A 24,181-nucleotide genomic window follows, 5' to 3' on the forward strand; every position below is an offset into this window, starting at 1 on the left:
ATCTTTCCGGATGCAGCTTTCTGAGGTTTGCCTTGAGAGTGCTTGGCCGTGTTCGCAGGAGCCCTGTCACTGACTGCAGCAGTGCATATAACCGCTTCTCCCCCTAACAGGCACTCTGGATCTTTTGGCTGGATTTTGGCCTTGGGAGCACCACCGATAGGCTCAGAGGCTTTCTGTTTGTTCTTCCTGGGTTGATCAGAGGGAACCTTTACGACACTTGGCTTTTCCTGCACCTGATTCACCTTAATGGCTCTGGTGTCTTCAGCTTTGATCACGTTGGGACCTTGGGATCGATCAAGATCTTTCCAAGAATTAAAGAGCTGGGGAAGGTGAATATCCTCCGCCAGTGTAGTAATGTCTGCAAGACCACTGCTAGGTTCAGTCCCATTTTCAAGTGTCCCTAGGTCCTGACGACTCAGGCTGTTCTCTCCCAGATCAGCATTTTCAGAACCAGGCTGCTCCTCTTGGCTGAGGGGATCGGTGCAGGCCAGCGGCTGGGGAATATCAGGGATTCCTAAAGGGAGTAGTGGAGGATCTTGGTTTTCTATTGGGATCTGGTAGGCCTCCAGAGGCTTTGACAGCTTGGTTTTGATATCCTCCACGTTCTTACTCTCTGTTTGTCCCTGGCTTGGAGCTGGAGGCAGGGCCAGGAGACGCCTGGCACTCTGGACTGGAGCTGTCACTGAAATGTCCCCAAGTTCAGATGGTGGGTTACTCTCAAGTATGTGACTGTTTCTGCTACTGCAGGACTTGGGGAGTTCTTGAGTTTGTGTCACACAAAACGTCTGGCTTGGAGGTTGCAATCCCAGGGAATTTTTCATCACCAGGGAAGGCTCCATCACTACAAAGGGATCAAGGGAGAAGTCAGTCCCTGGTAAATGAGATGCTCCCCCTAAACACCAACACAGCAGTCATGTACCTTTCAAGGGGTTCAGGGGCAAGATGGGCAAGGCATTTCTACTAACTCTTCTTAAGGATCATGGACAGTGCCCTATGCTACGAGGTAAGCGGTGACTGTTGTAATGCTTAACTGGTGATCATTTCATGTCACTGATCCTTGGCTCTCTTTGTATCTCATAGGACTGTTGTAAGTCCAATACAAAATGAGTCTTCTTTTTAAACAACTGAAATGTTTTACAAAGCCTAGCATTCTCATATAGAGTCCTTTCAATTCTCCCCACTTTCCCGAGAGGCTAAGAACACTTCACACCATGAACTAGGAGAGGGGGTAGAGCCCTTTCTGATGAAATACAGAAACAAAGACAGAGTCTTAGCCTGCTTGCTCTCTGGACAGGATCTCGGACCACAAGGTCTTAAATCCTGGTATAAATGACGGAAGTGAGGACACTTCAACTGGCACTCTCATAACAAGAGTTCTGAGACACCTTCCAAAGAGACTGTAGCAGTAGACGAGGGAAGGGAGTGCTACAGTGTGGTAGTACAGGGGGAATGCTCGGCTACAGCAGTGAAAAATGTTGTACCTATTGGTGTGCTCTCGGGGTTCTTGTACATGTAGCATAGATGACCTTTACAGTGTCCCTGCCACCTTCCCACCTGCATTAGGTGTTCTTTTTGTTTTTTTGTTTTTTTTAATTTACGTTTATTTATTGATTGATTGTTTGAACTTATTTATTCTACGTATTTATTTTTTTAGCTGCACAGGGTCTTCATTGCTGTGCACGGGCTTTCTCTAGTTGCGGCTAGCGGTGTCTACTCTTGGTTGCGGTGTGCGGGCTTCTCTTGTTGCGGAGCATGCGCTCTAGGCGCGTGGGCTTCGGTAGTTGCAGCTCACGGGCTCTAGAATGCAGGCTCAGTCGTTGTGGCACATGGGCTTAGTTGCTCCACGGCATGTGGGATCTTCCCAGACCAGGGCTCGAACCAGTGTCCGCCGCATTGCATTGGCAGGCGGATTCTTAACCACGGCGCCACCAGGGAAGCCCTAGGTGTTCTTATATAGAGTCTAAAAACAGAGGGCACTGAGCGAAGGTAGTGGTTACTAAAGGCTCAGGATCTAAATTCTACCTGTCTCTACACCCCTTCCCAGCTGTCGATTTGACCCCATTTGTGAATGCCGACCTCATTCTTCAACTTTCTCTGCCGTTTGTATACTCACCTTGAAAACTTGTTTCTGTGATGCGTTGAGCAGACACAGGGTGGCAGATTGCAGAGGTGGAAGCTGGTGGTCGGATATTTGTGGGCTGAATCTCCTTCAGTCCCATTCCCATTTCTGGTTGCGCAGAGGCCCTACTTCCTGTGTATGACGCGGAGCCATAGGATTGCGGGCAGGAGCCAAGTTCTCCATACAGTGAAGACCCCAGTGTGCCTTGGTTATAGTAATATACCTGGCTTCCTTCCTGGTAGGGAAGTGACAGGCGGCTATGCCCCTGATTTGGAATCTGAGATGGTGCTCCCTGAGCAAGCCTGGCAGAAAGTGATGGATATAGAGGGACCATGTTATTGGCGTCTGAAGTTTTATCATACTGGGCTGCCATAAACATGGAGGAAGCAGCTGGGTGCCGGTCAGTGAGTGCCAGAGTAAAGTCTCCGAGTGAAGAGGAATTCTTTTCAGTGCTTCCTGTGATGTCCCACTCAAGAACACCTGGATAGGAAGGAGCTGAAGTGGAGATCTGGCTGTGGTCAGTAACTCCAGATAACATAGTCGTGCTGGAATGTTGGTAAAGGTAGGCACTACCCATGAGTGTCTGGAAAGAGGTACCGGTAGCCGATGCCGAACTGACGGCAGGGGCAGAGACTCTGGAGAAGTTGCAGACACTTCGTGTTAGGGAAGTTGCATTGCTCACCACAGGAAGACAATGCTGCAGAGAATTTAGAGTTCCAAGTAGAGATGGATTTTGGAAATTTTCTGTAAGAACAAGAGGGTCATGAAAAACTCAGGGAGGTTGAGAAATTCTCACTACGTTTGAGGAACAGCATTATCTTAAGGTTCTTGCTCTCAGGACACCTCTACTATCGACCCTTCCTGAGAAACCCAAAATCAGACAGTTAATGATGGCTGTAAGGACTGAGCAGTTTTCCACTCTTCTGTATTAACTGCCTGTGCTCCCATCTTGGGCACAGATGGGCAGAAGAGCCAAGTGGTATGGTTCAGACATTGTTCTCTAGGCTGGAAGCAACCTTCTCCCTGCCCTGTCTTTCCCTTCAGCCTGCACTCGTATTGACTTCTATGCTATTTCCTAGACTGGAAGCATTTTAGAACTAGGAGGCCCTTAGAGAACTTTCTCTTTTTTCAGTCTCATTTCACGAGTAAGGAAACTGAGGCTCAGAGAGGTCGGGTTGACTTGTTCAGGTTCTCTCATTATGTTAGTGTCATTACCAGGTTTCAGAACCTAAGTATCCTGACTTCCTTGCCAGGACTCCACTCTGAGCATGATAGTGCCAGAAAGCAGGAGAAATAGAACTTATAATATAAGCATTTTTTTTGTCCATTAGAAAACAGTACGGCCATTACCATTGTCATCTTCAGTGTCTCCCTTTGCTTGTGCAGTTCCCACGCTATTACCTAGAGTTGACGTATAGCTCAGTCCAACTGGTGAACTGAAAGAGTCATTTTTGCCCTCTTCAAGCCTGGTTTCTCATCCTACCTCAAAATGATTACCCGAAAGTGGATTTCTTAAGTGCTTTTGGAAAGAGAAAAGTTATCTGATTACTTCAGATTACTCATCTATAAAGTGGTTATAACACCACCACCAATAATAATAGCAGTAATAATTAATAGATGAATAAGCTGATCTATTGCGTATGATTTATATGGAGGAAGATACAATAAGTTCTAGAAAGACAAAGAAAAATCATGAAAAACATGTTACGTAACGAAAAAGAAATCCATAGATATTAATGAAAACTGGGGTATGTGGGCAAGTATCAAAGCCTAATGAATTTACTAACAAATGACATTCTGTACCATACATGCAATATTATGAAAGTGAATTTTGCCCACTCTATTTTAGTGAATACTATTAACCAAAAAACACGATGGAGGTGATAGAGGTGAATGAATTCCTAGCCAATGCATACAGACAGAGACGATAAATCAGTAAAAAATGCACAACAAGCAACAGAATGCAACAAATGTGAATGTATAGGTAGCCACAACATATATAGACAAGTATTTCAATGAAAACCGGTACAAAGCAGACAGCAAAATAGTAAGTGTAAAAGAGTTTCATTATTGTGCTCATTCATATTTTTACCCAGCAAGTAACAGGTATTAAGCCTAGGAGAAATATATCTTTCCATGAATATAACTCATATAATAAGCAGAAAGGAAGCTTAAAAAGTATCAAGAAGGTTTTTGTATTTATCCTAGAACTTAGAATCATCTTCCACATCCAAGAAGATGACATCCCAAGACCTCAAAAAACCATCATCCCTAGAATCCAATTAAAAAAGATTTTCAAATGTAAGAAAATCCAAAGGACTCCACAACATTGTTTTAGATAAATGTGGATGTTTGTGTTTTCTTTTTTTCTTTTGCCGCGCCGCGTGGCCCTGGCCGTGAAAGCACCGAGTCCTAAAGCGCTGGACCGCCAGGGAATTCCCTAAATGGGGAATTAGAGATGTGGGGCTTGACTTTTTCTTTTTCTTCTCCGGTAGCTAAGATCTACAAGCGAACGATGGCTGTTGATCAATGTGCTCTCTGTGTTAGGAAGGAAATAACTGTAAAAATGAAAAGCAACCTTGCCTTAGAAGCTACATATCACACAAAGGAAATAGTCCTTCTGATTCAATGTAGAAGATATCATTTAAAATGTTTAATTGGTCAAATGTCTACCTAGTTTAAAAATTAGAAAGAATAGAACACTGAAAAGCAGCCCCCTAGATAACCACTTTGGTTTCTGGTTTCTAGGAAGCATCATTTCTAAAACATACTTCTAAAATGTTTCTATTCCAAACTGTCAAGTGCCAGCTGTATTCAGAGAGGCAATAAAAGAAAGAAAACGGAGTATGACTTTTCTGATAGGCTGCCCTTCCTGGTGATCCCCTGTTCTGGCCTTACTTTCCTTCTTAGTCTGTTAATGTAAGGATTTGCTACCATCAGCTTTGTTTTGCCCTGCTCTGAGCAGATTTCCCTCTGTGCTGTTTCTGCTTTAATTTAAAATCTTTGGCTCCCATCAACATTCCATGGCAAACTGCCTCTTTCTTGAGAGCTCCTCTATGCTTTCCCTCTTCATTCTTATATTTTTTTCCCATCTCTTGGTTCCTGTTGGCCTGTGCTAATGAAAACAATCCTAAACTTGCTTACGTTTGACTCTGTGCCTCCCTATATAGCCCAGTACTCTCCATCCTCTCTCCCTATTCTCTCTTTTCAACTAGTCGAAATACTAGTGGAGGGAGACCATTGGAGATGAAACATCTTGGTATATATCGCTAGTTTTCTGTGTCACCTGGCTTTTCTATGTTTCTGTTGAAACACTCTTTTGAGAAGTCTCTGATTTCATTTTCTACATGGGTACCCTTTAAGGCTCAATATTGGAAAAGAAGGGGATCAGAGTGATCAACCCAATGTGGTATCCTAACGTAACAGATAAGGAAAGCAGCAGGCTTTGTGAGGCAGTCAGTGATTTGTCCAAAGTCACACAGACAGTAAACGTCAAAGTCAAAACTGAAATTAGGTCTCCAGACTTGTAGTTCAATACTTTCCCTCATTATTCCACGCTATTTTGAATCTCCTCCTCAATTTAGGGGCACAAGAAATCGAACGCAAAACTTTCCAAAGTTTCTTTTCTTACCTGACATGGTCAGAGAAGAGGAGACATCAACTGCAGGTACAAGGGATGAGGAGACAACACTAGAGGATGTCTGAGTGGCTGCAGCTGAACGGCGCACGTGTCCAGTACAAAGGTCACTGGTTACTGGTCCAAACGGCTCCACGGAAACCCCAAGACCTCTACCAAGTGGTAGTAGGTTTGGTAGGAGAGTGATGTCACAAAGCAGGCAGTTGAAAGGTATGAGCTAGCCAATAGGGAGGTCCGATCCCCAACAGGAGGGCGGGCTTGGGTGAAGAGAGCGTAGGAGAGCTAAAACAACCCCTCAATTTCTGAGCTCTGGGGAGGAAATCCTAGAAGACAGATTTACCTCCCCCAGGCTCTTCCATTAGGGAAATCATTGCAACATTTCTTACAGACGTTCATTAATATAATTAACTAACAGTTACTTATATTCTACAGAGTATTCTATTTTATGTATCATATACTTAGAGCTATATAGATCTTATTTAACTAGTATCCTTAGGAAGGAAAGAGCCATGTAGTTTGAACTATTACAGTTGTAACTTGGTTAAAGAGCAGGGTGAAGTTTGTTGAGTGTACCCTGTGGAGAATGTTGTGGTCCAAGGCTCTTCTCTTTTAGTTTCTTCTCCTTGACTCCTACCTTCCTTGGGCTGGGCTAGGCTGGGGGCCAGGTTGGACTTGCGACTTAACATTTCTCTTCCGCTTTCTTTTTTTTTTTTTTTCTTCCATTATGGGCATTGCTTCTAGGACAAGCCTTGGTCTTGCATTGGATGTTCCTTCCTGTCAACTTCCAGCAGCAGGAGTCTTCTTTTCAGTGCTTGATGCTTCACGAAATAGACTCTGCCCATTGGCAGCAAATACCAGAGAGCCAGGAGACAGAGCTGGTTGCAGACCTTTCCTCTTCCAGCCTTTGGTTGCAATTGTTTTGCCCATGATTTGCTAGCTCTAGTTCCTTGGGCCACACAGGTATCCTGCCATCCAGCTCTTTTTATATGTGAGAGACATTCTGAACACTGTCCCTCTTTCTTTGCACAGAAGTATATACAGTGTGGCAGTTACCGTAATCTCCTCCCCCTTGCAAACAGCCCCTCTAGAATCTCGGACCTCTAGGACTCTCTGTCTTGCATGCTTGGGTGCAAGGCCAAGCACAATGAAGAGGAGAATAATTAGAGAAAGAGGAGGACATTGGTGGAGAACTGGGAGCAGGTAAGGTGAAAGGGCACCGGAGAAAAGAGATGCATGTAGGTTTTTTGGTTTCTGTGGGAAACAAGTTGACACACTTGGGCCTCATTTTGTATTAACAGAACAGAGAGTTGTAGATATAAGTAGCTAGATCGTGCAGCAACTGCCATGAAGTCTGTACACTGAAGAGAACAGTCTCACATCTAGTTTTCATTTTGTTTTATGTCATATTACCTTATTTATAGCATTCACTGGTATGTTTGTAGAACGCAGATGTTTTCAAATGCTCTGGTTTTGTCTACATGGTTATTTCCTTGTCCTATTTGTAAGGAATCCAACATTGTAAGACATATTGCATGTTTTTCTCTTGACGATTGTTTACCTTGAAGCGTCATGAGCTAACTTGAGCTGTTGGATTTTGTGGAGAAACTTTAAAAAGGGTCTGTGAAAAAGGCATTGTGGTGAGTCGCATTATGCACCCGAGCGTAAGGAGCAGATATCTGCCACCAGCCCAGCTTGGCCTGGATTGCCTCTGTGTTAGTTCCCCTGGTTAGTGCTTTTCTCCCTAACCACTCTTGTGACTGTGATAATGTGAGTTAAGGGCTGAGTTGCTAGTGATTTATGTGTGAGGTAGGCTGGTTTGAGGGAGGAAATCTATGGACCTAGTCATTTTCCTTGGTGGTAAGCTTTCAGGGGTGCAAAGATCGATCTTCCTGGGGACTTTTCTGGTACCAGGAAGATATCGCATAGATGGGACCTCCAAAGACACACATTTAATTTTTAGGCCTGTTGTTCCTATTATGGGATGTGAGTTTCTTCACTGATGGGGATGCTGCTTATCTGAGAAGAAACTGTGAAAGGTGGTGTAGTATAGAGGTGTGGCTTAAGCTTTTAAGTTTTCTTCAAGGTTTTTCCCCTAAGCTTCATACTTCAGACGGCCTACTTACATGAGACTAGTATGTGATGTCAGGCTAACAACTTCCTAAATACCTGCAAGCCAGATCAGTGTCTCTTTTCTCTATATTCCCATGGAAATCAAGGGTCCCGCCGAATTTTCCATCGAAACAGTTGATTTGTGCTGTCTCTAGGAATTCTACAGGGCGTACCGTTGCTTCCTAACCGGTGTCATTTGGGAGATCGATCCCCCTCTGTACGTTCAAATGATTAATTTTGAGACTCTGCTCATGTGTGCAGTAAACCCTTTAATTCCCTAAGACCTTCCTTTCCTCCATCTCATACCCCATGAAGCCCGCTTCAGTTTATCTCCTGAATTTCTTTGGAATCTGTCAGCTCTCCCTCAACATCCTAATACTGAACTTGCCTGTCTGTTGCGATTAGGTCCTAACTAGTGTCCATATATCTTGTTTCCCTCCAATCCATTCTTCACACAAGAAAGCTTCAAAGCAAGTTGGAACATTGCTCATAAACATCGCTCACAAACATTGTTTTGAGAATAGAAAACACACTGGTGGCCTTTAAGACTCTGCGTGCTCTAGAATCCTCTCTGCTTCTCTAGCCCCATCTTGTGCCACGTTTGCCCTCACTTTCTATGCTTCAGATACACTGAATTAACCTTAGTTCTCACTCATCTGACAGAAGTCAGTTGAGAAATTATTTTTCACTGTGATTCCTAGCATTAAGGAATTTGATGATCAGGTTTTGTATGAGGACTAAAACTAAACTGGGAAGTGGAAGAATTGCGTTTCAACTGTTTCAGTCAACACGCATGTATTAATGATACCTAAGTATTGAACACCGGGCTAGGTTTCATGAGGGATACAGAAGTTCTGGCCATCTCTGGTTTTGGGTATCCCTTATTTGTTGAGACCTTTGCGTTGTTTGGTTGCCTTTTGTCTGTTTTCCAGATGGGAAAACAGGAACAAGGGAAGTATAGGTTATTACTAGGTGGGGTTGAACAAGTGGAGCAGCAAACTGCAAAGCAGAAAGAAGAGGGACGTACTATAGAGGGATGTGATTTCCATTTTCAAGGCGCCTGCGTCCTGTGCAGGGAGACAGCCTAACATAAAATGTGCCTAACAAAAGATCTATTGACTTCTTACTAAAAATCTCCAGTTCATATAACCCAGGGGTTTATACCTTCTCCTTTAAAAGTTCTATTCCTGGGACTTCCCTGGTGGTCCAGTGGTGAAGACTCTGCGCTTCCAATGCAGCAGGCGTGGGTTCAATCCCTGGTTGGGGAGCTAAGATCCCACATGCTGCGCAGCCAAAGAAATTTTTTTCAAAAGTTATACTCCTGTGTTGTTGAATTTAGTGGTTTAGATTTTGTTTGAATGTTAAGAAGATTTCAGTTTATTTACCAGGAACAAACAAAACATAATGTAAAAATAGTTTCCCAGAAACGATTTCCATCGTTCTCTTCTTCCCTTTCTCCCGCAGACTGACTGGTGTTTCATCTTGACAAGTTCTCTGAAGTTCTCTGTCATTCCATAGGAAAGCGGTCTGGCTTGGAGGTTGCAATCCCAGGGAATTTTTCATCAGCGGGGAAGTCTCCATCACTACAGAGGAATCAAGGTTGAAGTCAGTCCCGGGTAAGTGAGATGCTCCCCCTAAACACCAACACAGCAGTCGTGTACCTTTCAAGGGGTTCAGGGGCAAGATGGGCAAGGCATTTCTACTAACTCTTCTTAAGGATCATGGACAGTGTGCCCTATGCTACGAGGTAAGCGGTGACTGTTGTAATTCTTACTGGTGATCATTTCATGTCACTGATCCTTGGCTCTCTTTGTATCTCATAGGACTGTTGTTAAGTCCAATACAAAATGAGTCTTCTTTTTAAAAAACTGAAATGTTTTACAAAGCCTAGCATTCTCATAGAGAGTCCTTTGAATTCTCCCCACTTTCCCGAGAGGCTAAGAACACTTCACACCATGAACTAGGAGAGGGGGTAGAGCCCTTTCTGATGAAATATAGAAACAAAGACAGAGTCTTAGCCTGCTTGCTCTCTGGACAGGATCTCGGACCACAAGGTCTTAAATCCTGGTATAAATGACGGAAGTGAGGACAGTTCAACTGGCACTCTCATAACAAGAGTTCTGAAACACCTTCCAAAGAGACTGTAGCGGTAGACGAGGGAAGGGAGTGCTACAGTGTGGTAGTACAGGGGGAATGCTCGGCTACAGCAGTGAAAAATGTGGTACCTATTGGTGTGCTCTCGGGGTTCTTGTACATGTAGCATAGATGACCTTTACAGTGTCCCTCCCACCTTCCCACCTGCATTAGGTGTTCTGTTTTTTTGTTTGTTTGTTTGTTTTTAATTTACGTTTATTGATTGATTGATTGATTGAACTTATTTATTCTACGTATTTATTTTTTTGGCTGCACTGGGTCCTCATTGCTGTGCACGGGCTTTCTCTAGTTGCGGCTAGCGGGGTCTACTCTTGGTTGCGGTGTGCGGGCTTCTCATCGCGGTGGCCTCTCTTGTTGCGGAGCATGGGCTGTAGGCGCGTGGGCTTCGGTAGTTGCGGCTCACGGGCTCTGGAATGCAGGCTCAGTCGTTGTGGCACATGCGCTTAGTTGCAGCACGGCATGTGGGATCTTCGCAGACCGGGGCTCGAAGCCGTGTCCCCTGCATTGGCAGGCGCCACCAGGGAAGCCCTAGCTGTTCTTACATAGAGTCTAAAAACAGAGAGCACTGAGAGAAGGTAGTGGTTATTAAAGGCTCAGGATCTAAATTCTACCTGTCTCTACACCCCTTCCCAGCTGTCGATTTGACCCCGTTTGTGAATGCCGACCTCATTCTTCAACTTGCTCTGCCGTTTGTATACTCACCTTGAAAACTTGTTTCTGTGATGCGTTGAGCAGACACAGGGTGGCAGATTGCAGAGGTGGAAGCTGGTGGTCGGATATTTGCGGGCTGAATCTCCTTCAGTCCCATTCCCATTTCTGGTTGCGCAGAGGCCCTACTTCCTGTGTATGACGCGGAGCCATAGGATTGCGGGCAGGAGCCAAGTTCTCCATACAGTGAAGACCCCAGTGTGCCTTGGTTATAGTAATATACCTGGCTTCCTTCCTGGTAGGGAAGTGACAGGCGGCTATGCCCCTGATTTGTTCGTGGGCCTCCTGATGCAGCAGTTCCCTTGGCTCTGGCCCTGTCGTCAGCTGCCCCTAGGAGGACTCTGAGCCCTAGCTACTTCTCTGGTAGATTTGCCTATTCCCCCACTATAATCACACCTGAATAAGGCAACTCAAACCTTTCAGAGATGTGTCGTGAACCTCTTGTTTTCTGAAATACCTATCTGGTGGTTGTGAGACTTAAGGCCAACCTCCCCGAGAGACTTTGTTTCTATTTCTCCTAGTAAACCTAGACTCATCTCCTGTCACCTTCAACTCTACTCCAATTGTGTTCTTTCAACCCAGACCCCTGACCCTGCTTTTTACTTCTGCCATTTCATCCTCACTCCTGCTTCCTTTCCTAAATCCATACGTCTCTTTTGGCCTTCCTAGCCCTGGGCCAAGTTCCTTCCTCTTTCCTCAGTTTTTACCCCTTTCCTTCATTCTCCCATCCAACTTTCAGGCCTTCCTTTCTCACGCCCCAGTTAGCAGCATCTCAAAATTCGAAAGGTTTATTACTCATCTATTAATTCTATTCCATTTACTTATTCGGTTCTATACCTATCTTACCTATGTATGGAAGAACCGCTGGTAGCCAAGGTGGCAGCAAGAATCCTAGCAGCTGTCACCTGACGTATCCGTAGTAGTCAGCAATTTCCATTTCTTTGTCCCTCTGGGTGAAAAATTGCAGCTTCCCCGAAGAGGTGTATCTGGCAGCATTCTCCCGTTGTTGTTGAGCCCGCCTCTTCATGGCCTCTCGCTCTGGCCTCTGCTCTTGTTCGATGGGCTTTGACATGACTGGCTCAGGCACGTTGGGTTCCCTCCATGGAACTCGTTGCTTGCTGAAGTCTTGGAGTAGAAGTTGGGTTTGGAGCTTGGGTGGGGACTGGCGCTTAGTCACAGCAGGGGGAACAGGCTCGCGCTGGAGAGAAGCGCCAGATGAAGTTTTGTAGGGTGCAGGCCTAGGAGCAGCAGGCTGAGGGACACGAGGCTGGGTATGGTTGGTCCAAGCCGGTTGGGTTGGGTTGGCCACAGTTGGCTGAGCTGGTTTGGCGGGACCTGGCAAAGAGGCAGGAGCTGGCTGGGATGAATTGACTGCAGCAGGTTGAGCTGAGTCAGTAGAACCAGGCTGGGCACGGTAAGCCACAGCAGGCCGATGTGAGGCCAGAGACTGTGGCCTCCGAGGAGCGGGTCGAGCTTGAGGCTTGTCCCAGGCAGAAAAAGGCAGAGGTATCAACTTGACCTTCCCAGGAGGAGGCCGCTCACACTGGGATGGAGATGGACACTCTGTTTCAGCACTGCTGTCTGGTTTCTGGGCTTGGACTTGCGTTTTCTCAGGCCTCTTACCCTCACGTGGGGTATGCCGCCGTGGCTGGATCGCTGGGGGTGGCTGGGGGTCTTTGGGGTTGCTTGAATTTCCCAAGAGCCGACAGGAAGAGAGCCCAGTTTTCGTCTCATTCTTCTTCCCCAGCGCATGAAGAACCTTCACAGACTCCAGCATGCGCACGCCAAGGGAGGTTCGAGGCTTTTGAAAGCTCTCTTGGCGAAGCTCAGTTTGGTGTTCCTTTCGCTTCGTGTTGGGGATTGCTGGCTTGTCTTCTGCCTTGACTTTGTTCCCTGACTGCTTGTTCTCTTCAGCCTTGTTTCTTCCTCTGGTCCTTTTGGTCTTTTCCTGCCCATGGCTCTCAGTTTTGCTGATCTTTCCGGATGCAGCTTTCTGAGGTTTGCCTTGAGAGTGCTTGGCCGTGTTCGCAGGAGCCCTGTCACTGACTGCAGCAGTGCATATAACCGCTTCTCCCCCTAACAGGCACTCTGGATCTTTTGGCTGGATTTTGGCCTTGGGAGCACCACCGATAGGCTCAGAGGCTTTCTGTTTGTTCTTCCTGGGTTGATCAGAGGGAACCTTTACGACACTTGGCTTTTCCTGCACCTGATTCACCTTAATGGCTCTGGTGTCTTCAGCTTTGATCACGTTGGGACCTTGGGATCGATCAAGATCTTTCCAAGAATTAAAGAGCTGGGGAAGGTGAATATCCTCCGCCAGTGTAGTAATGTCTGCAAGACCACTGCTAGGTTCAGTCCCATTTTCAAGTGTCCCTAGGTCCTGACGACTCAGGCTGTTCTCTCCCAGATCAGCATTTTCAGAACCAGGCTGCTCCTCTTGGCTGAGGGGATCGGTGCAGGCCAGCGGCTGGGGAATATCAGGGATTCCTAAAGGGAGTAGTGGAGGATCTTGGTTTTCTATTGGGATCTGGTAGGCCTCCAGAGGCTTTGACAGCTTGGTTTTGATATCCTCCACGTTCTTACTCTCTGTTTGTCCCTGGCTTGGAGCTGGAGGCAGGGCCAGGAGACGCCTGGCACTCTGGACTGGAGCTGTCACTGAAATGTCCCCAAGTTCAGATGGTGGGTTACTCTCAAGTATGTGACTGTTTCTGCTACTGCAGGACTTGGGGAGTTCTTGAGTTTGTGTCACACAAAACGTCTGGCTTGGAGGTTGCAATCCCAGGGAATTTTTCATCACCAGGGAAGGCTCCATCACTACAAAGGGATCAAGGGAGAAGTCAGTCCCTGGTAAATGAGATGCTCCCCCTAAACACCAACACAGCAGTCATGTACCTTTCAAGGGGTTCAGGGGCAAGATGGGCAAGGCATTTCTACTAACTCTTCTTAAGGATCATGGACAGTGCCCTATGCTACGAGGTAAGCGGTGACTGTTGTAATGCTTAACTGGTGATCATTTCATGTCACTGATCCTTGGCTCTCTTTGTATCTCATAGGACTGTTGTAAGTCCAATACAAAATGAGTCTTCTTTTTAAACAACTGAAATGTTTTACAAAGCCTAGCATTCTCATATAGAGTCCTTTCAATTCTCCCCACTTTCCCGAGAGGCTAAGAACACTTCACACCATGAACTAGGAGAGGGGGTAGAGCCCTTTCTGATGAAATACAGAAACAAAGACAGAGTCTTAGCCTGCTTGCTCTCTGGACAGGATCTCGGACCACAAGGTCTTAAATCCTGGTATAAATGACGGAAGTGAGGACACTTCAACTGGCACTCTCATAACAAGAGTTCTGAGACACCTTCCAAAGAGACTGTAGCAGTAGACGAGGGAAGGGAGTGCTACAGTGTGGTAGTACAGGGGGAATGCTCGGCTACAGCAGTGAAAAATGTTGTACCTATTGGTGTGCTCTCGGGGTTCTTGTACATGTAGCATAGATGACCTTTACAGTGTCCCTGCCACCTTCCCACCTGCATTAGGTGTTCTTTTTGTTTTTTTGTTTTTTTTAATTTACGTTTATTTATTGATTGATTGTTTGAACTTATTTATTCTACGTATTTATTTTTTTAGCTGCACAGGGTCTTCATTGCTGTGCACGGGCTTTCTCTAGTTGCGGCTAGCGGTGTCTACTCTTGGTTGCGGTGTGCGGGCTTCTCTTGTTGCGGAGCATGCGCTCTAGGCGCGTGGGCTTCGGTAGTTGCGGCTCACGGGCTGTAGAATGCAGGCTCAGTCGTTGTGGCACATGGGCTTAGTTGCTCCACGGCATGTGGGATCTTCCCAGACCAGGGCTCGAACCAGTGTCCGCCGCATTGCATTGGCAGGCGGATTCTTAACCACGGCGCCACCAGGGAAGCCCTAGGTGTTCTTATATAGAGTCTAAAAACAGAGGGCACTGAGCGAAGGTAGTGGTTACTAAAGGCTCAGGATCTAAATTCTACCTGTCTCTACACCCCTTCCCAGCTGTCGATTTGACCCCATTTGTGAATGCCGACCTCATTCTTCAACTTTCTCTGCCGTTTGTATACTCACCTTGAAAACTTGTTTCTGTGATGCGTTGAGCAGACACAGGGTGGCAGATTGCAGAGGTGGAAGCTGGTGGTCGGATATTTGTGGGCTGAATCTCCTTCAGTCCCATTCCCATTTCTGGTTGCGCAGAGGCCCTACTTCCTGTGTATGACGCGGAGCCATAGGATTGCGGGCAGGAGCCAAGTTCTCCATACAGTGAAGACCCCAGTGTGCCTTGGTTATAGTAATATACCTGGCTTCCTTCCTGGTAGGGAAGTGACAGGCGGCTATGCCCCTGATTTGGAATCTGAGATGGTGCTCCCTGAGCAAGCCTGGCAGAAAGTGATGGATATAGAGGGACCATGTTATTGGCGTCTGAAGTTTTATCATACTGGGCTGCCATAAACATGGAGGAAGCAGCTGGGTGCCGGTCAGTGAGTGCCAGAGTAAAGTCTCCGAGTGAAGAGGAATTCTTTTCAGTGCTTCCTGTGATGTCCCACTCAAGAACACCTGGATAGGAAGGAGCTGAAGTGGAGATCTGGCTGTGGTCAGTAACTCCAGATAACATAGTCGTGCTGGAATGTTGGTAAAGGTAGGCACTACCCATGAGTGTCTGGAAAGAGGTACCGGTAGCCGATGCCGAACTGACGGCAGGGGCAGAGACTCTGGAGAAGTTGCAGACACTTCGTGTTAGGGAAGTTGCATTGCTCACCACAGGAAGACAATGCTGCAGAGAATTTAGAGTTCCAAGTAGAGATGGATTTTGGAAATTTTCTGTAAGAACAAGAGGGTCATGAAAAACTCAGGGAGGTTGAGAAATTCTCACTACGTTTGAGGAACAGCATTATCTTAAGGTTCTTGCTCTCAGGACACCTCTACTATCGACCCTTCCTGAGAAACCCAAAATCAGACAGTTAATGATGGCTGTAAGGACTGAGCAGTTTTCCACTCTTCTGTATTAACTGCCTGTGCTCCCATCTTGGGCACAGATGGGCAGAAGAGCCAAGTGGTATGGTTCAGACATTGTTCTCTAGGCTGGAAGCAACCTTCTCCCTGCCCTGTCTTTCCCTTCAGCCTGCACTCGTATTGACTTCTATGCTATTTCCTAGACTGGAAGCATTTTAGAACTAGGAGGCCCTTAGAGAACTTTCTCTTTTTTCAGTCTCATTTCACGAGTAAGGAAACTGAGGCTCAGAGAGGTCGGGTTGACTTGTTCAGGTTCTCTCATTATGTTAGTGTCATTACCAGGTTTCAGAACCTAAGTATCCTGACTTCCTTGCCAGGACTCCACTCTGAGCATGATAGTGCCAGAAAGCAGGAGAAATAGAACTTATAATATAAGCATTTTTTTTGTCCATTAGAAAACAGTACGGCCATTACCATTGTCATCTTCAGTGTCTCCCTTTGCTTGTGCAGTTCCCACGCTATTACCTAGAGTTGACGTATAGCTCAGTCCAACTGGTGAACTGAAAGAGTCATTTTTGCCCTCTTCAAGCCTGGTTTCTCATCCTACCTCAAAATGATTACCCGAAAGTGGATTTCTTAAGTGCTTTTGGAAAGAGAAAAGTTATCTGATTACTTCAGATTACTCATCTATAAAGTGGTTATAACACCACCACCAATAATAATAGCAGTAATAATTAATAGATGAATAAGCTGATCTATTGCGTATGATTTATATGGAGGAAGATACAATAAGTTCTAGAAAGACAAAGAAAAATCATGAAAAACATGTTACGTAACGAAAAAGAAATCCATAGATATTAATGAAAACTGGGGTATGTGGGCAAGTATCAAAGCCTAATGAATTTACTAACAAATGACATTCTGTACCATACATGCAATATTATGAAAGTGAATTTTGCCCACTCTATTTTAGTGAATACTATTAACCAAAAAACACGATGGAGGTGATAGAGGTGAATGAATTCCTAGCCAATGCATACAGACAGAGACGATAAATCAGTAAAAAATGCACAACAAGCAACAGAATGCAACAAATGTGAATGTATAGGTAGCCACAACATATATAGACAAGTATTTCAATGAAAACCGGTACAAAGCAGACAGCAAAATAGTAAGTGTAAAAGAGTTTCATTATTGTGCTCATTCATATTTTTACCCAGCAAGTAACAGGTATTAAGCCTAGGAGAAATATATCTTTCCATGAATATAACTCATATAATAAGCAGAAAGGAAGCTTAAAAAGTATCAAGAAGGTTTTTGTATTTATCCTAGAACTTAGAATCATCTTCCACATCCAAGAAGATGACATCCCAAGACCTCAAAAAACCATCATCCCTAGAATCCAATTAAAAAAGATTTTCAAATGTAAGAAAATCCAAAGGACTCCACAACATTGTTTTAGATAAATGTGGATGTTTGTGTTTTCTTTTTTTCTTTTGCCGCGCCGCGTGGCCCTGGCCGTGAAAGCACCGAGTCCTAAAGCGCTGGACCGCCAGGGAATTCCCTAAATGGGGAATTAGAGATGTGGGGCTTGACTTTTTCTTTTTCTTCTCCGGTAGCTAAGATCTACAAGCGAACGATGGCTGTTGATCAATGTGCTCTCTGTGTTAGGAAGGAAATAACTGTAAAAATGAAAAGCAACCTTGCCTTAGAAGCTACATATCACACAAAGGAAATAGTCCTTCTGATTCAATGTAGAAGATATCATTTAAAATGTTTAATTGGTCAAATGTCTACCTAGTTTAAAAATTAGAAAGAATAGAACACTGAAAAGCAGCCCCCTAGATAACCACTTTGGTTTCTGGTTTCTAGGAAGCATCATTTCTAAAACATACTTCTAAAATGTTTCTATTCCAAACTGTCAAGTGCCAGCTGTATTCAGAGAGGCAATAAAAGAAAGAAAACGGAGTATGACTTTTCTGATAGGCTGCCCTTCCTGGTGATCCCCTGTTCTGGCCTTACTTTCCTTCTTAGTCTGTTAATGTAAGGATTTGCTACCATCAGCTTTGTTTTGCCCTGCTCTGAGCAGATTTCCCTCTGTGCTGTTTCTGCTTTAATTTAAAATCTTTGGCTCCCATCAACATTCCATGGCAAACTGCCTCTTTCTTGAGAGCTCCTCTATGCTTTCCCTCTTCATTCTTATATTTTTTTCCCATCTCTTGGTTCCTGTTGGCCTGTGCTAATGAAAACAATCCTAAACTTGCTTACGTTTGACTCTGTGCCTCCCTATATAGCCCAGTACTCTCCATCCTCTCTCCCTATTCTCTCTTTTCAACTAGTCGAAATACTAGTGGAGGGAGACCATTGGAGATGAAACATCTTGGTATATATCGCTAGTTTTCTGTGTCACCTGGCTTTTCTATGTTTCTGTTGAAACACTCTTTTGAGAAGTCTCTGATTTCATTTTCTACATGGGTACCCTTTAAGGCTCAATATTGGAAAAGAAGGGGATCAGAGTGATCAACCCAATGTGGTATCCTAACGTAACAGATAAGGAAAGCAGCAGGCTTTGTGAGGCAGTCAGTGATTTGTCCAAAGTCACACAGACAGTAAACGTCAAAGTCAAAACTGAAATTAGGTCTCCAGACTTGTAGTTCAATACTTTCCCTCATTATTCCACGCTATTTTGAATCTCCTCCTCAATTTAGGGGCAAAAGAAATCGAACGCAAAACTTTCCAAAGTTTCTTTTCTTACCTGACATGGTCAGAGAAGAGGAGACATCAACTGCAGGTACAAGGGATGAGGAGACAACACTAGAGGATGTCTGAGTGGCTGCAGCTGAACGGCGCACGTGTCCAGTACAAAGGTCACTGGTTACTGGTCCAAACGGCTCCACGGAAACCCCAAGACCTCTACCAAGTGGTAGTAGGTTTGGTAGGAGAGTGATGTCACAAAGCAGGCAGTTGAAAGGTATGAGCTAGCCAATAGGGAGGTCCGATCCCCAACAGGAGGGCGGGCTTGGGTGAAGAGAGCGTAGGAGAGCTAAAACAACCCCTCAATTTCTGAGCTCTGGGGAGGAAATCCTAGAAGACAGATTTACCTCCCCCAGGCTCTTCCATTAGGGAAATCATTGCAACATTTCTTACAGACGTTCATTAATATAATTAACTAACAGTTACTTATATTCTACAGAGTATTCTATTTTATGTATCATATACTTAGAGCTATATAGATCTTATTTAACTAGTATCCTTAGGAAGGAAAGAGCCATGTAGTTTGAACTATTACAGTTGTAACTTGGTTAAAGAGCAGGGTGAAGTTTGTTGAGTGTACCCTGTGGAGAATGTTGTGGTCCAAGGCTCTTCTCTTTTAGTTTCTTCTCCTTGACTCCTACCTTCCTTGGGCTGGGCTAGGCTGGGGGCCAGGTTGGACTTGCGACTTAACATTTCTCTTCCGCTTTCTTTTTTTTTTTTTTTTTTCTTCCATTATGGGCATTGCTTCTAGGACAAGCCTTGATCTTGCATTGGATGTTCCTTCCTGTCAACTTCCAGCAGCAGGAGTCTTCTTTTCAGTGCTTGATGCTTCACGAAATAGACTCTGCCCATTGGCAGCAAATACCAGAGAGCCAGGAGACAGAGCTGGTTGCAGACCTTTCCTCTTCCAGCCTTTGGTTGCAATTGTTTTGCCCATGATTTGCTAGCTCTAGTTCCTTGGGCCACACAGGTATCCTGCCATCCAGCTCTTTTTATATGTGAGAGACATTCTGAACACTGTCCCTCTTTCTTTGCACAGAAGTATATACAGTGTGGCAGTTACCGTAATCTCCTCCCCCTTGCAAACAGCCCCTCTAGAATCTCGGACCTCTAGGACTCTCTGTCTTGCATGCTTGGGTGCAAGGCCAAGCACAATGAAGAGGAGAATAATTAGAGAAAGAGGAGGACATTGGTGGAGAACTGGGAGCAGGTAAGGTGAAAGGGCACCGGAGAAAAGAGATGCATGTAGGTTTTTTGGTTTCTGTGGGAAACAAGTTGACACACTTGGGCCTCATTTTGTATTAACAGAACAGAGAGTTGTAGATATAAGTAGCTAGATCGTGCAGCAACTGCCATGAAGTCTGTACACTGAAGAGAACAGTCTCACATCTAGTTTTCATTTTGTTTTATGTCATATTACCTTATTTATAGCATTCACTGGTATGTTTGTAGAACGCAGATGTTTTCAAATGCTCTGGTTTTGTCTACATGGTTATTTCCTTGTCCTATTTGTAAGGAATCCAACATTGTAAGACATATTGCATGTTTTTCTCTTGACGATTGTTTACCTTGAAGCGTCATGAGCTAACTTGAGCTGTTGGATTTTGTGGAGAAACTTTAAAAAGGGTCTGTGAAAAAGGCATTGTGGTGAGTCGCATTATGCACCCGAGCGTAAGGAGCAGATATCTGCCACCAGCCCAGCTTGGCCTGGATTGCCTCTGTGTTAGTTCCCCTGGTTAGTGCTTTTCTCCCTAACCACTCTTGTGACTGTGATAATGTGAGTTAAGGGCTGAGTTGCTAGTGATTTATGTGTGAGGTAGGCTGGTTTGAGGGAGGAAATCTATGGACCTAGTCATTTTCCTTGGTGGTAAGCTTTCAGGGGTGCAAAGATCGATCTTCCTGGGGACTTTTCTGGTACCAGGAAGATATCGCATAGATGGGACCTCCAAAGACACACATTTAATTTTTAGGCCTGTTGTTCCTATTATGGGATGTGAGTTTCTTCACTGATGGGGATGCTGCTTATCTGAGAAGAAACTGTGAAAGGTGGTGTAGTATAGAGGTGTGGCTTAAGCTTTTAAGTTTTCTTCAAGGTTTTTCCCCTAAGCTTCATACTTCAGACGGCCTACTTACATGAGACTAGTATGTGATGTCAGGCTAACAACTTCCTAAATACCTGCAAGCCAGATCAGTGTCTCTTTTCTCTATATTCCCATGGAAATCAAGGGTCCCGCCGAATTTTCCATCGAAACAGTTGATTTGTGCTGTCTCTAGGAATTCTACAGGGCGTACCGTTGCTTCCTAACCGGTGTCATTTGGGAGATCGATCCCCCTCTGTACGTTCAAATGATTAATTTTGAGACTCTGCTCATGTGTGCAGTAAACCCTTTAATTCCCTAAGACCTTCCTTTCCTCCATCTCATACCCCATGAAGCCCGCTTCAGTTTATCTCCTGAATTTCTTTGGAATCTGTCAGCTCTCCCTCAACATCCTAATACTGAACTTGCCTGTCTGTTGCGATTAGGTCCTAACTAGTGTCCATATATCTTGTTTCCCTCCAATCCATTCTTCACACAAGAAAGCTTCAAAGCAAGTTGGAACATTGCTCATAAACATCGCTCACAAACATTGTTTTGAGAATAGAAAACACACTGGTGGCCTTTAAGACTCTGCGTGCTCTAGAATCCTCTCTGCTTCTCTAGCCCCATCTTGTGCCACGTTTGCCCTCACTTTCTATGCTTCAGATACACTGAATTAACCTTAGTTCTCACTCATCTGACAGAAGTCAGTTGAGAAATTATTTTTCACTGTGATTCCTAGCATTAAGGAATTTGATGATCAGGTTTTGTATGAGGACTAAAACTAAACTGGGAAGTGGAAGAATTGCGTTTCAACTGTTTCAGTCAACACGCATGTATTAATGATACCTAAGTATTGAACACCGGGCTAGGTTTCATGAGGGATACAGAAGTTCTGGCCATCTCTGGTTTTGGGTATCCCTTATTTGTTGAGACCTTTGCGTTGTTTGGTTGCCTTTTGTCTGTTTTCCAGATGGGAAAACAGGAACAAGGGAAGTATAGGTTATTACTAGGTGGGGTTGAACAAGTGGAGCAGCAAACTGCAAAGCAGAAAGAAGAGGGACGTACTATAGAGGGATGTGATTTCCATTTTCAAGGCGCCTGCGTCCTGTGCAGGGAGACAGCCTAACATAAAATGTGCCTAACAAAAGATCTATTGACTTCTTACTAAAAATCTCCAGTTCATATAACCCAGGGGTTTATACCTTCTCCTTTAAAAGTTCTATTCCTGGGACTTCCCTGGTGGTCCAGTGGTGAAGACTCTGCGCTTCCAATGCAGCAGGCGTGGGTTCAATCCCTGGTTGGGGAGCTAAGATCCCACATGCTGCGCAGCCAAAGAAATTTTTTTCAAAAGTTATACTCCTGTGTTGTTGAATTTAGTGGTTTAGATTTTGTTTGAATGTTAAGAAGATTTCAGTTTATTTACCAGGAACAAACAAAACATAATGTAAAAATAGTTTCCCAGAAACGATTTCCATCGTTCTCTTCTTCCCTTTCTCCCGCAGACTGACTGGTGTTTCATCTTGACAAGTTCTCTGAAGTTCTCTGTCATTCCATAGGAAAGCGGTCTGGCTTGGAGGTTGCAATCCCAGGGAATTTTTCATCAGCGGGGAAGTCTCCATCACTACAGAGGAATCAAGGTTGAAGTCAGTCCCGGGTAAGTGAGATGCTCCCCCTAAACACCAACACAGCAGTCGTGTACCTTTCAAGGGGTTCAGGGGCAAGATGGGCAAGGCATTTCTACTAACTCTTCTTAAGGATCATGGACAGTGTGCCCTATGCTACGAGGTAAGCGGTGACTGTTGTAATTCTTACTGGTGATCATTTCATGTCACTGATCCTTGGCTCTCTTTGTATCTCATAGGACTGTTGTTAAGTCCAATACAAAATGAGTCTTCTTTTTAAAAAACTGAAATGTTTTACAAAGCCTAGCATTCTCATAGAGAGTCCTTTGAATTCTCCCCACTTTCCCGAGAGGCTAAGAACACTTCACACCATGAACTAGGAGAGGGGGTAGAGCCCTTTCTGATGAAATATAGAAACAAAGACAGAGTCTTAGCCTGCTTGCTCTCTGGACAGGATCTCGGACCACAAGGTCTTAAATCCTGGTATAAATGACGGAAGTGAGGACAGTTCAACTGGCACTCTCATAACAAGAGTTCTGAAACACCTTCCAAAGAGACTGTAGCGGTAGACGAGGGAAGGGAGTGCTACAGTGTGGTAGTACAGGGGGAATGCTCGGCTACAGCAGTGAAAAATGTGGTACCTATTGGTGTGCTCTCGGGGTTCTTGTACATGTAGCATAGATGACCTTTACAGTGTCCCTCCCACCTTCCCACCTGCATTAGGTGTTCTGTTTTTTTGTTTGTTTGTTTGTTTTTAATTTACGTTTATTGATTGATTGATTGATTGAACTTATTTATTCTACGTATTTATTTTTTTGGCTGCACTGGGTCCTCATTGCTGTGCACGGGCTTTCTCTAGTTGCGGCTAGCGGGGTCTACTCTTGGTTGCGGTGTGCGGGCTTCTCATCGCGGTGGCCTCTCTTGTTGCGGAGCATGGGCTGTAGGCGCGTGGGCTTCGGTAGTTGCGGCTCACGGGCTCTGGAATGCAGGCTCAGTCGTTGTGGCACATGCGCTTAGTTGCAGCACGGCATGTGGGATCTTCGCAGACCGGGGCTCGAAGCCGTGTCCCCTGCATTGGCAGGCGCCACCAGGGAAGCCCTAGCTGTTCTTACATAGAGTCTAAAAACAGAGAGCACTGAGAGAAGGTAGTGGTTATTAAAGGCTCAGGATCTAAATTCTACCTGTCTCTACACCCCTTCCCAGCTGTCGATTTGACCCCGTTTGTGAATGCCGACCTCATTCTTCAACTTGCTCTGCCGTTTGTATACTCACCTTGAAAACTTGTTTCTGTGATGCGTTGAGCAGACACAGGGTGGCAGATTGCAGAGGTGGAAGCTGGTGGTCGGATATTTGCGGGCTGAATCTCCTTCAGTCCCATTCCCATTTCTGGTTGCGCAGAGGCCCTACTTCCTGTGTATGACGCGGAGCCATAGGATTGCGGGCAGGAGCCAAGTTCTCCATACAGTGAAGACCCCAGTGTGCCTTGGTTATAGTAATATACCTGGCTTCCTTCCTGGTAGGGAAGTGACAGGCGGCTATGCCCCTGATTTGTTCGTGGGCCTCCTGATGCAGCAGTTCCCTTGGCTCTGCCCCTGTCGTCAGCTGCCCCTAGGAGGACTCTGAGCCCTAGCCACTTCTCTGGTAGATTTGCCTATTCCCCCACTATAATCACACCTGAATAAGGCAACTCAAACCTTTCAGAGATGTGTCGTGAACCTCTTGTTTTCTGAAATACCTATCTGGTGGTTGTGAGACTTAAGGCCAACCTCCCCGAGAGACTTTGTTTCTATTTCTCCTAGTAAACCTAGACTCATCTCCTGTCACCTTCAACTCTACTCCAATTGTGTTCTTTCAACCCAGACCCCTGACCCTGCTTTTTACTTCTGCCATTTCATCCTCACTCCTGCTTCCTTTCCTAAATCCATACGTCTCTTTTGGCCTTCCTAGCCCTGGGCCAAGTTCCTTCCTCTTTCCTCAGTTTTTACCCCTTTCCTTCATTCTCCCATCCAACTTTCAGGCCTTCCTTTCT

General features: G+C 45.1%; 1 protein-coding gene across 1 annotated transcript in view; it reads right to left on the reverse strand.

The window, feature by feature from the left end:
- The window catches only part of LOC309653947 (uncharacterized protein), a gene marked incomplete at both ends in the record, with an annotated part of 65,412 nt that overhangs the window by 39,170 nt on the left and 2,061 nt on the right, over positions 1–24,181 (reverse strand). The window lies entirely within an intron of this gene.

The sequence above is a fragment of the Balaenoptera physalus genome (genome assembly GCF_965194825.1).
Source record: "Balaenoptera physalus genome assembly, contig: HAP1_SCAFFOLD_1538, whole genome shotgun sequence".
NCBI lineage: Eukaryota > Metazoa > Chordata > Mammalia > Artiodactyla > Balaenopteridae > Balaenoptera > Balaenoptera physalus.